The sequence below is a fragment of the Heptranchias perlo genome, chromosome 13 (assembly GCF_035084215.1).
Source record: "Heptranchias perlo isolate sHepPer1 chromosome 13, sHepPer1.hap1, whole genome shotgun sequence".
In the NCBI taxonomy this organism is placed as follows: domain Eukaryota; kingdom Metazoa; phylum Chordata; class Chondrichthyes; order Hexanchiformes; family Hexanchidae; genus Heptranchias; species Heptranchias perlo.
Window position 1 is genome coordinate 16,231,455 of NC_090337.1, and position 12,387 is coordinate 16,243,841.

Below are 12,387 nucleotides of genomic sequence, written 5' to 3' on the forward strand. Positions count from 1 at the left end.
AGGGACCAAAAAGGAAATCTACGCTTGGAGGCAGAAGGCATGGCTGACGTACGAAATGAATACTTTTCATTTGTCTTTACCAAGATGCTGCCAAAGTCACAGTAAAAGGGGTGGTGGTTGAGGTACTGGATGGGATAAAAATTGATAAGAGGTCCTAGAAAGGCTGGCTGTGCTTAAAGTAGAAAGTCACCCAGTCCAAACGGGATGGACCCTAGGCTGCTGAGGGAAGTAAGGATGGAAATTGCAGAGATACTGGCCACAATCTTCCAATCCTCCTTAGATACAAGGGTGGTGCCAGAGGACTGGAGAATTGCAAGTTCAAAAAAGGGTGTAAACTACAGGCCAGTCAGTTTAACCTCAGTGGTGGGGCAGCTTTTAGAAACGATAATCCGGGACAAAATTAAGTCACTTGGACAAGTGTGGATTAATAAAAAGGAAAACAGCACGGATCTGTTAAAGGCAAATCATGTTTGACTAACTTGATTGAGTTTTTTTCATGAGGCAACAGAGAAGGTTGATAAGGGCAATGCAGTATATGGACTTTCAAAAGGTTTTTGATAAAGTGCCATATAATAAGCTTGTTAGCAAAATTGAAGCCCATGGAAACAAAATTGGCTAAGTGACAGGAAACAGAGTAGTGGTGAGCGGTTGTTTTTCAGACTGGAGGAAGGTATGCAGTGGTGTTCCCCAGAGGTCGGTACTAGGACCACTGCTCTTTTTGATATATATTAATGACTTGGACTTGGGTGCACAGGGCACAATTTCAAAATTTGCAGATGACACAAAACTAAACTGTAAGGTGGGATGGGCAGACAAATGGCAGATTAAATTTAATGCACAGAAGTGCGAAGTAATACATTTTGGTAAGAAGAATGAGGATAGGCAATATAAACTAAATGGTAAAATTCTAAAGGGGGTGCAGGAACAGAGAGACTTGGGGGTATACGTGCACAAATCTTTGAAGGTGGCCGGACTTTCTCAGGTTGAGAACGTGGTTTAAAAAAAAGCATACGGGATCCTGGGCATTATAAACAGAGGCAGAGTACAAAAGGAGGAAGTTATATTGAACCTTCATAAAACACTGGTTCGGCCACAACTGGAGTAGTGTCCCTAATTCTGGGCACTGCATTTTAGGAAGGATGTGACTGCCTTAGAGCGGGTGCAGAAAAGATTTACTAGAATGGTTCCAGGGATGAGGGACTTCCATTATGTGGATAGACTGAAGAAGCTGGGATTGTTCTCCTTGGAGCAGAAAAGGTTGAGGGGAGATTTGATAAGTGTTCAAAATCATGAAGGGTTTAGATAAAGTAAATAAAAAGAGAAACTATTCCCATTGACAGAAGGGTCGAGAACCAGAGGACACGGATTTAAGGTATTTGGCAAAAGAACCAAAGGTGACATGAAGGAAAAACTTTAAGCTGTGAGTAGTTATGATCTGGAATGGACTGCCTGAAAGGGTGGTGGAAGCAGATTCAATCGTGACTTCCAAAAAGGAATTGGATAAATACTTGAAGGGAAAAAATATGCAGGGCTACAGGGAAAGAGCAGGGGAATGAGACTAACTGGATTGCTCTTAGAGAGCGAGCACGGGCATGATTGGCTTCCTTCTGTTCTGTAACAATTCTATGATTCTATGTTAATGTTCTAATTAGTGCCACCCGTCAGACAGTGGGAGGGCCAGAGAAATCTTCTAATTAGCACAACATAGATGATGACAGCAAAAAATTGTCATTCTAATCATTAATACCCAAAACACACAAGGGTGAAATAGAGAGCGGTACAGAAACAGTGTCTTTTCTCATCATAATTTGATTTGGTTATTTTTAATGTATGTAGTATGGGGAAGATGCACTGTAAATTGGCTGGAAAATATTCTCAAAATGGAGTTCCAGCTTTATGGTGGCCACAAAAATGGAGTCAGTTAAACTGAAAGCTGGAAAATGGCTGGGAAATCAAAACTAATTAAGCCACGAAGATATCTAAAACCAATAAAGTCATAAAAGCTCGAGCTTCGTAAAAGCTCAAAAACAAAACATTCCTTACTAATGATGGCAGGCCCATTGTGAATGGCACAGACCAGAGATAGCTCATTAGTGAGTCATAAATATGTCGTGCCTTGTCTGGTCCTGTGCAGGATCCTTCTTTAAAGGAAAGGCTGAGGAGCCAGGGAGTAAAAGTGCAGCTTGACATGCCTAGGTACCCACACCTCATTAACTTAGGGGACTTCCAAGGGAACTTACAACTGTTAGGAAGTAAACCCTTCAACCGTGTCACTCAGATTGGTCAATTGAATGGAAAGGGTTTTCTTTGAAATTAAGATGCAAAAGAGGCAGCTTTGCACACCTCTCAGCAGGTTCTCTATTTAGAATCATAGAATCAAAGAAGTTTACAACATGGAAACAGGCCCTTCGGCCCAACATGTCCATGTCGCCCAGTTTATACCACTACGCTAGTCCCAATTGCCTGCACTTGGCCCATATCCCTCTATACCCATCTTACCCATGTAACTGTCCAAATGCTTTCTAAAAGACAAAATTGTACCCACCTCTACTACTGCCTCTGGCAGCTCATTCCAGACACTCACCACCCTTTGAGTGAAAAAATTGCCCCTCTGGACCCTTTTGTATCTCTCCCCTCTCACCTTAAATCTATGCCTCCTTGTTATAGACTCCTCTACCTTTGGGAAAAGATTTTGACTATCTACCTTATCTATGCCCCTCATTATTTTATAGACTTCTATAAGATCACCCCTTAACCTCCTACTCTCCAGGGAAAAAAGTCTCAGTCTATCCAACCTCTCCCTATAAGTCAAACCATCAAGTCCCGGTAGCATCCTAGTAAAGCTTTTCTGCACTCTTTCTAGTTTAATAATATCCTTTCTATAATAGGGTGACCAGAACTGTACACAGTATTCCAAGTGTGGCCTTACTAATGTCTTGTACAACTTCAACAAGACATCCCAACTCCTGCATTCAATGTTCTGACCAATGAAACCAAGCATGCTGAATGCCTTCTTCACCACCCTATCCACCTGTGACTCCACTTTCAAGGAGCTATGAACCTGTACTCCTAGATCTCTTTGTTCTATAACTCTCCCCAACGCCCCACCATTAACGGAGTAGGTCCTGGCCCGATTCGATCTACCAAAATGCATCACCTCACATTTATCTAAATTAAACTCCATCTGCCATTCATCGGCCCACTGGCCCAATTTATCAAGATCCCGTTGCAATCCCAGATAACCTTCTTCACTGTCCACAATGCCACCAATCTTGGTGTCATCTGCAAACTTACTAACCATGCCTCCTAAATTCTCATCCAAATCATTAATATAAATAACAAACAGCGGACACAGCACCGATCCCTGAGGCACACCGCTGGTCACAGGCCTCCAGTTTGAAAAACAACCCTCCACAACCACCCTCTGTCTTCTGTCGTCAAGCCAATTTTGTATCCAATTGGCTACCTCACCTTGGATCCCGTGAGATTTAACCTTATGTAACAACCTACCATGCGGTACCTTGTCAAAGGCTTTGCTAAAGTCCATGTAGACCACGTCTACTGCACAGCCTTCATCTATCTTCTTGGTTACCCCTTCAAAAAACTCAATCAAATTCGTGAGACATGATTTTCCTCTCACAAAACCATGCTGACTGTTCCTAATCAGTCCCTGCCTCTCCAAATGCCTGTAGATCCTATCTCTCAGAATACCCTCTAACAACTTACCCACGACAGATGTCAGGCTCACCGGTCTGTAGTTCCCAGGCTTTTCCCTGCCGCCCTTCTTAAACAAAGGCACAACATTTGCTACCCTCCAATCTTCAGGCACCTCACCTGTAGCTGTCGACGATTCAAATATCTCTGCTAGGGGACCCGCAATTTCCTCCCTGACCTCCCATAACGTCCTGGGATACAATTCATCAGGTCCCGGAGATTTATCTACCTTGATGTGCGTTAAGACTTCCAGCACCTCCCTGTCTGTAATATGTACACTCAAGACATCACTGTTTATTTCCCCAAGTTCCCTAACATCCATGCCTTTCTCAACCGTAAATACCGATGTGAAATATTCATTCAGGATCTCACCCATCTCGTGGTTCCGCACATAGATGACCTTGTTGATCCTTAAGAGGCCCGACTTTCTCCCTAGTTACTCTTTTGCCCTTTATGTATTTGTAGAAGCTCTTTGGATTCTCCTTTGCCTTATCTGCCAAAGCAATCTCATGTCCCCTTTTTGCCCTCCTGATTTCTCTCTCAACTCTACTCCGGCAATCTCTATACTCTTCAAGGGATCCACTTGTTCCCAGCTGCCTATGCATGGCATATGCCTCCTTCTTCTTTTTGACTAGGGCCTCAATCTCCCGAGTCATCCAAGGTTCCCTACTTCTACCAGCCTTGCCCTTCACTTTATAAGGAATGTGCTTACCCTGAACCCTGGTTAACACACTTTTGAAAGCCTCCCACTTACCAGACGTCCCTTTGCCTGCCAACAGACTCTCCCAATCAACTTCTGAAAGTTCCTGTCTAATACCATCAAAATTGGCCTTTCCCCGATTTAGAATTTTAATTTTTGGGCCAGACCTATCATTCTCCATAGCTATCTTAAAACTAATGGAATTATGATCACTGGTCCCAAAGTGATCCCTCACTAACACTTCTGTCACCTGTCCTTCCTTATTTCCCAAGAGGAGGTCAAGTTTTGCCCCCTCTCTAGTCAGGCCATCCACATACTGAATGAGAAATTCCTCCTGAATACATTCAACAAATTTCTCTCCATCCAAGCCCCTAATGCTATGGCTGTCCCAGTCAATGTTGGGAAAGTTAAAGTCCCCTACTATTACCACCCTATTTTTCTTGCGGCTGTCTGTAATCTCCCTACATATTTGCTCCTCAATTTCCCGTTGACTATTTGGGGGTCTGTAGTACAATCCTATCAAAGTGATCTCTCCCTTCTTATTTTTCAGTTCTACCCATATAGACTCAGTGGGCGAACCCTCGGATATATCCCCTCTCACTACTGCTGTGATGTTCTCCCTAATCAAGAACGCAACTCCCCCTCCTCTCTTACCTCCTGCTCGATCTTTCCTATAGCATCTGTACCCTGGAACATTGAGCTGCCAGTCCTGCCCCTCCCTTAGCCATGTTTCAGGAATAGCTATAACATCCCAGTCCCATGTACCCATCCATGCCCTGAGTTCATCTACCTTGCCCATCAGACTTCTTGCATTGAAATAAATGCAGTTTAATCTAGACTTCCCTTGGTCTTTGCCCTGCTTTCTCAGACCATCTGTCCGGTCATGTTTTGTACACTCTCCCTTACTGCCTTTTGTTTCTGTCACCACTTTACTTCCCACATCGGTTCCCATCCCCCTGCCACATTAGTTAGTTCGAAGAAGTTTCCTTTTGTCTTCATGAGATCTAGATTCTCTTTATCCACTTTAATATTCATTTGTAGTAATCTTTACCTAGCAGATATAGAAGGGTACCGTTACAAGTACAATGTATATCTAAGGCAGAGACCAAGAGGTCATAAAGTCAGATTGTATTAGTACAGTGGCCAGATATAGGCAGAGATAAGCATGACACTTAATTGTACAAGTTGTCTAAAGAGATCAAGACAGTAAGAGTTGAGCCAGCTAACTCAGATACAATTACAAGTATGTATGGTGGACCCAGCCAGAACAGAGGATCCGAGCGGAACAGATAAACCCACTGCCAAAGGGGGTCATCAACTCAACGTTACAGAAGCTATTGCCACCATCCCATTAACCATGCTGCTCATAAGGACACAGTCGTATAAGCTCTGGAAACATTGCTGACCACTATCACAGACTCCAATCTATTTAATAGACTCTTAACTCGTCATCTATCCAAGGAGGTTATTCCACAAATTTATATATCAGTCTCAGACAGGGGTCTCAGCTATAATTTGATAATCAGCAATCTAGTTAATGCTGAATTACGGTGATATATACAGAACTGCTTTTACAACCTCACTCATTTTGTTCAGAAACTTTTATTTGTTATCCAAATTGCTAGGTAATTCCATCTGCAGCTATATCTATTAATTATTTGTATACTCAATGTTCAAGCAGTGATAATTGTGAGTTTGAAGTCAATAAACAGTTAATGCGCGGTTTGCTGTCTGACTTGTGATTTGGCAACAAAGGATCAATTCATTCACTCAGCAGCTTGTGGGTATCCTGAGGGTTGATAAGGTGAACTCATCGAATCTTTTTTTTAAAATTCATTCATGGGATGTGGGTGTCGCTGGCAAGGCCAGCATTTATTGCCAATCCCTAATTGCCCTTGAGAAGGTGGTGGTGAGCTGCCTTCTTGAACTGCTGCAGTCCATGTGGTGAAGGTTCTCCCACAGTGCTGTCAGGTAGGGAGTTCCAGGATGTTGACCCAGCGACGATGAAGGAACGGCGATATATTTCCAAGTCGAGATGGTGTGTGACTTGGAGGAGAATGTGCAGGCGGTGTTGTTCCCACGTGCCTGCTGCCCTTGTCCTTCTAGGTGGTAGAGGTCACGGGTTTGGGAGGTGTTGTCGAAGAAGCCTTGGGGAGTTGCTGCAGTGCATCCTGTGAACAATACGTACTGCAGTCATTGTGTGCCGATGGTGGAGGGAGTGAATGTTTAGGGTGGTGGATGGGGTGCCAATCAAGCGGGCTGCTTTGTCCTGGATGGGGTTGAGCTTCTTGAGTGTTGTTGGAGTTGCACTCATCCAGGCAAGTGGAGAGTATTCAATCACACTCCTGACTTGTGCCTTGTAGATGGTGGAAAGGCTTTGGGGAGTCAGGAGGTGAGTCACTCGCTGCAGAATACCCAGCCTCTGACCTGCTCTTGTAGCCACAGTATTTATATGGCTGGTCCAGTTAAGTTTCTGGTCAATGGTGATCCCCAGGATGTTGATGGTAGGGGATTCGGTGATGGTAATGCTGTTGAAAGTCAAGGGGAAGTGGTTAGATTCTCTCTCGTTGGAGATGGTCATTGCCTGGCACTTGTCCGGCGCAAATGTTACTTGCCACTTACGAGCCCAAGCCTGGATGTTGTCCAGGTCTTGCTGCATGCAGGCTCGGACTGCTTCATTATCTGAGGGGTTGCGAATGGAACTGAACACTGTGCAATCATCAGCAAACATCCCCATTTCTGACCTTATGATGGAGGGAAGGTCATTGATGAAGCAGCTGAAGATGGTTGGGCCTAGGACACTGCCCTGAGGAACTCCTGCCGCAATGTCCTGGGGCTGAGATGATTGGCCTCCAACAACCACTACCACCTTTGTGCTATGCATGACTCCAGCCACTGGAGAGTTTTCCCCGATTCCCATTGACTTCAATTTTACTAGGGCTCCTTGGTGTCACACTCGGTCAAATGCTGCCTTGATGACAAGGGCAGTCACTCTCACCTCACCTCTGGAATTCAGCTCTTTTGTCCATGTTTGGACCAAGGCTGTAATGAGGTCTGGAGCCGAATGGCCCTGGCGGAACCCAAACTGAGCATCGGTGAGTAGGTTATTGGTGAGTAAGTGCCGCTTGACAGCACTGTCGACGACACCTTCCATCACTTTGCTGATGATTGAGAGTAGACTGATGGGGCGGTAATTGGCCGGATTGGATTGGTCCTGCTTTTTGTGGACAGGACATATCTGGGCAATTTTCCACATTGTTGGGTAGATGCCAGTGTTGTCGCTGTACTGGAACAGCTTGGCTAGAGGCGCGGCTACTTCTGGAGCACAAGTCTTCAGCGCTACAGTCGGGATGTTGTCGGGGCCCATAGCCTTTGTTATGTCCAGTGCACTCAGCCGTTTCTCAATATCATGTGGAGTGAATCGAATTGGCTGAAGGCTGGCTTCTATGATGGTGGGGATATCGGGAGGAAGCCGAGATGGATCATCTACTGATGGTTGCAAACGCTTCAGCCTTGTCTTTTGCACTCAAGTGCTGGACTCTGCAATCATCGAGGATGGGAATGTTTACAGAGCCTCCTCCTCCCATTAGTTGTTTAACTGTCCACCACCATTCACGACTGGACGTGGCAGGACTGCAGAGCTTTGATCTGATCCGTTGGTTGTGGAATCGCTTAGCTCTGTCTCTAGCATGTTGCTTCTGCTGTTTAGCATGCATGTAGTCCTGTGTTGTGGCTTCACCAGGTTGGCACCTCATTTTTAGGTACGCCGGTGCTGCTCCTGGCATGCTCTTCTACACTCCTGACCAAACAAAAGTTAGATTTGGAAATAAAAAATAGGCTGCATATAGTGACAGACACTCCGTAAAACAATATGCACTCAAGCAGCATGCAGAGGCCAGCGAGTCCACCTCGCATATAGTAATGACCCCAGTCCAAAAAGCCCAGTGTATCTCAGTTCACACTGAAATAATGACTTGGCGAAATGCCGGACAGTACCCAGCAACCATACCCCAACAAGGATTCAAGTCCCCTGCCCCTTAAGATTGTAGTACCTGGAGCACTATTGTCTATCCATAGTGGTTCTGGGCCAAGAAGTTCAAATTTTTTGATCCCCTTCGAGATTTATGTTTGCCAGTCTTGAAAATCCATGCATAAAAACAATTCTCTACAAGAGCAAAATTTCATGTTTCAAATAGTTACAATGGCAGCATATAACTAAATAATTAATGCTTGTGTGCACTGCAGCTTGCATGATTGATTGATCAAAATTAATATTAAGATTTCTCTTCACTACTATGCCAGGTGTGATCTCTCAAATTAAAATATAATGTAATTAGAGCAAAGTATTCAATGGAACAGAAAAATAATTTTTCCTTACAACATGTGAAAATATTTTAACATTCAAATAAATTAGCTAATTGGCTTAGAGACTAAAATAACTCAGATCAGTTTGATTTAAATTTGGTCAGTATTTATACATGGCAATGATTGGATCCAATCTACTTGTTCATCTACTCTGGGTTTTCAGCATCAGGGCTGAGCACACAATACCCTGTTTTTCTGCACTCCTCAGTACTAATAACTTGGTGTTTTGGGGCCAAGTTTCATACTCTCACTCCACTGAAAAAAAAAATCCAGCTCGGAAAGGGAATTGGCTAAGGAAATGGCAGAGATGCGTTTCAATAGAAGGAGATAATGAAACATGTGCAATTTAGATTTTAAAAATATAATTTGCTACTGAATAGGTTTTCAGTCTTTACAGTACTACAAGTGTGAACCAAAAGGGAAGGTTAAGACAAGTTGGTGAAGGATTCTTTCTTTCAATGATCTCAATCCGTCCCTGCAAGTCGATCTCATGTCCCATGTGATCCAGAAGCTGCAGTCTCAAATTCCTTCCCCTACAGAAATCACATGCCCTCAAAACGTACACCAATTCTAGATCTCCTGTGCTCTCTGCATATCAGCTTCAAATCATTCCAGAAGACAGAAATATTAATGCATCACACATGAGTCTGTTTCAGGCTCCAAGTTGATCTCAGTATATTTACAGTGATAACAAGTAAAGCACATACAGAACAGCACAGTGACTACACTACACTGCCAGGTCTTTTAAAGCTGTACTTTGCTCCTTCAGCCACAAATGTAGAAAGTCACTTGCACAAATCTCTTCCACTCTAGCACAAGTTCTCGATACAGTTGCAGACAGTACTCAATCTTGTAATCCCTTCCTCATGGTTCAATCCGTAGGTCCATCACCAGGGACGTAAATATCTTGGGGTAGAGTTTCGGCTTGTTTACATTAGTAATATCAGCGCAATCTGGGCAGAATCGGCCAAACCACTTACATTCGTGTTTTCCGCGATCTTTTACGCTGGTTCAAGGTTCAATTCGCCCGTATCAGGCCCTGCCCACAAAGCTGGCCACACCCCAAGGTCGAAAACGAGAGTTTTCACTGGTTTGGGAAGACTCTTCAAATTCCGTTCATTTTCTTACGCGCATAGGCACATTTTAGAAGTATTTTCATATCAAAAAATATTTAATTTACTAAGAAACTAGCTAGTGTACACCAGTGAAACTATTAAATGGTTCAGTATCGTTTTTAAAAAAATCATTTTCAGTGATTTTAAATCAGGTTACTCAGATAGAGGACTGGACACAGTTATTAAACATGCTTATTTTGTGATAAACCCATTTTTCAGCTGTATGCATAAAACTGTACCAGGTTACCACTCAAATACATCAAGGAATACTTTAAATGGAAAAAAAACAATTACGTTCTATTACACTGCCAGATTGCACCGGTTCATGGAAGATTTTACATTTGTGATTATGCAAATTAATTTTAGCAGAAGCTTGAACTGTAACCTAACAAGCGTATTTTGGGCACAATTTCCCGATTGCACCTGAAATGGAATCTCTTTCCCCCCCCCAGTTTTCTCTTTGATTTGTCTGGAGTTCATAGCGAATTTAGTGCAGATGTCTTGCACCATCTTGATTACTTAATTGTCACAGTGACAATCTCAGTTCCAAATAAAATGATGCAAAAAATCTCTGAAATGAGGTTCAAATATCTCATCAAAACAGCCTGAATATCAAGAACAAAACACCTCCTCTAAGCAAAGAAATTGGCACTATTCGAGCCATCTTAAGATTGAACCTGTCTTAACGTACAATATTTGGAGAATTAATATACCGAAAGTTTGGAAATTTCCTGTTTGTGTCACAATTACTTATGATTTAGCTGTCACACGATTTCTTTCACACTTCAACGTTCAGCCTGGATATTAGTGTAAAAGTAAGCTTACCATTACAGTCCACTCCTGATAACTCAGTCAACTTTTGTACCAACATTTTTTTTTAAAAACTTGCATTTATATAGCACCCTTAACTCGTGCTGTGGGGGGGGGGGGGGGGGAGGGGAGGAAAGAGTTTAAACTTTAAATTTGACAGGGGGATGGGCACCAGGATGTACATTAGAGAAGAGAAACAAGGTGCATAGAGGACTGGGAGGAACAAATAGAACTAGAGTAAAGAATAATTCAGAAATAGGAGGGATCAGACAGGTGGCAAATGCGAGGTAGTCTAAGATGAGTTTGGAATGCATGTGCGTAAATGCACGTAGTGTGGTAAATGAAGTTGGTGCTCTGCAGGCTTAAGTCGCCACATGGGACTATGATATAGTGGCAACAACAGAGACCTGGCTACAGGGAGGAAAGAAAGGAGTGGGGGCGATGGCATTATTGATCAATAAAAAACTATTATAGTACTGAAAAGGGATGATGTAGCTTCGGGGTCAAAGTGAGAATCTATTTGGTTAGAATTAAGGAACAGAGGAGCTATTACACTACTAGGTGAATACTCTAGGTCACCAAATAGTGAAAAGGAGATAGGAGGAGCAAATTTGCAGGCAAATTACAGAAAGATGCAAAAACTATAGAGCAGTGATAATGGGGGACTTCAATTATCTCAATATAGATTGGGACAGTAGCAGTGTAAAGGGCAAAGAGGAGGAGGAATTCCTCAAAGGTATTCAAAAGAACTTTCTGGAACAGTGTGTTTCCAGCCCAACAATGAAGGAAGCAGTGCTGGATCTAGTCCTGGGGAATGAAAGGGGGCAGGTGGAGCACGTTTGGGAGAGGGGCAGCATTTGGAGAGCAGTGACCATAATATTAGGTTTAGAATAGTTATGGAAAAGGACAAGGAACAATCAAATGTGAAAATACTGAACTAGAGGAGGGCTAATTTCAGTGAGTTAAAAAGGGGTCTTGTCCAAGTGGATGCGAATCATAAATTGGTAGGCAAAACAGTAATTGAACAATGAAAGGGCTTCAAGGAGGAGATGGTTCAGATACAGAATAGATACATTCCCATGAGAGGGGAAAGGAGGGGCATCTGAAACTAGAGTTCCTGGATGACTAAAGATATAGAGATTAAAATGAAACAGAAAAAGGAGGCTTACGACAAATGTAAGGTTCATAATACAGTAGGGAAAGAAACCAAATACAGAAAGTACAGAGGAGATCTAAAAAAGGAAGTGAGTGGCAAAGAGAGAGTATGAGAATAGATTAGCAGCTAACATAAAAAGGGAACCCAAAAAAGTCTTTTATAAAGATATAAATAGTAAAAGGGTAGTCAAAGGAAGGATGGGACCGATTAGGGACAAAAAAGATCTTCTTGTGGAGGCAGAAGGCATGGCTGAGGTACTAAATTAATTCTTTGCATCGGTCTTCATTAGTGAAGAGGATGCTGCCATTGTAGCAGTAAAGGAGGAGATAGTAACTATATTGGATAAGATAAAAATAGACTAAGAGGAGATAATTAAAAGAGTAGCAGTACTCTAAAGTAGAAAAGTTTCAGATAGGATGCAACCTAGGTTATTAAGGGAAGTAAAGGTGGAGATTGCAGAGGATCTGGCCACAATCTGGGGACAGTGCCAGAGGACTGGAGGATTGCAAATGTTACACCCTTGTTCA

At 42.9% G+C, this 12,387-nt stretch overlaps 1 protein-coding gene across 3 annotated transcripts in view; it reads right to left on the bottom strand.

Annotated features, from left to right (window-relative positions):
- dipk2ab (divergent protein kinase domain 2Ab) overlaps positions 1-12,387 on the bottom strand; it is a 253,383-nt gene that overhangs the window by 228,705 nt on the left and 12,291 nt on the right. The window lies entirely within an intron of this gene.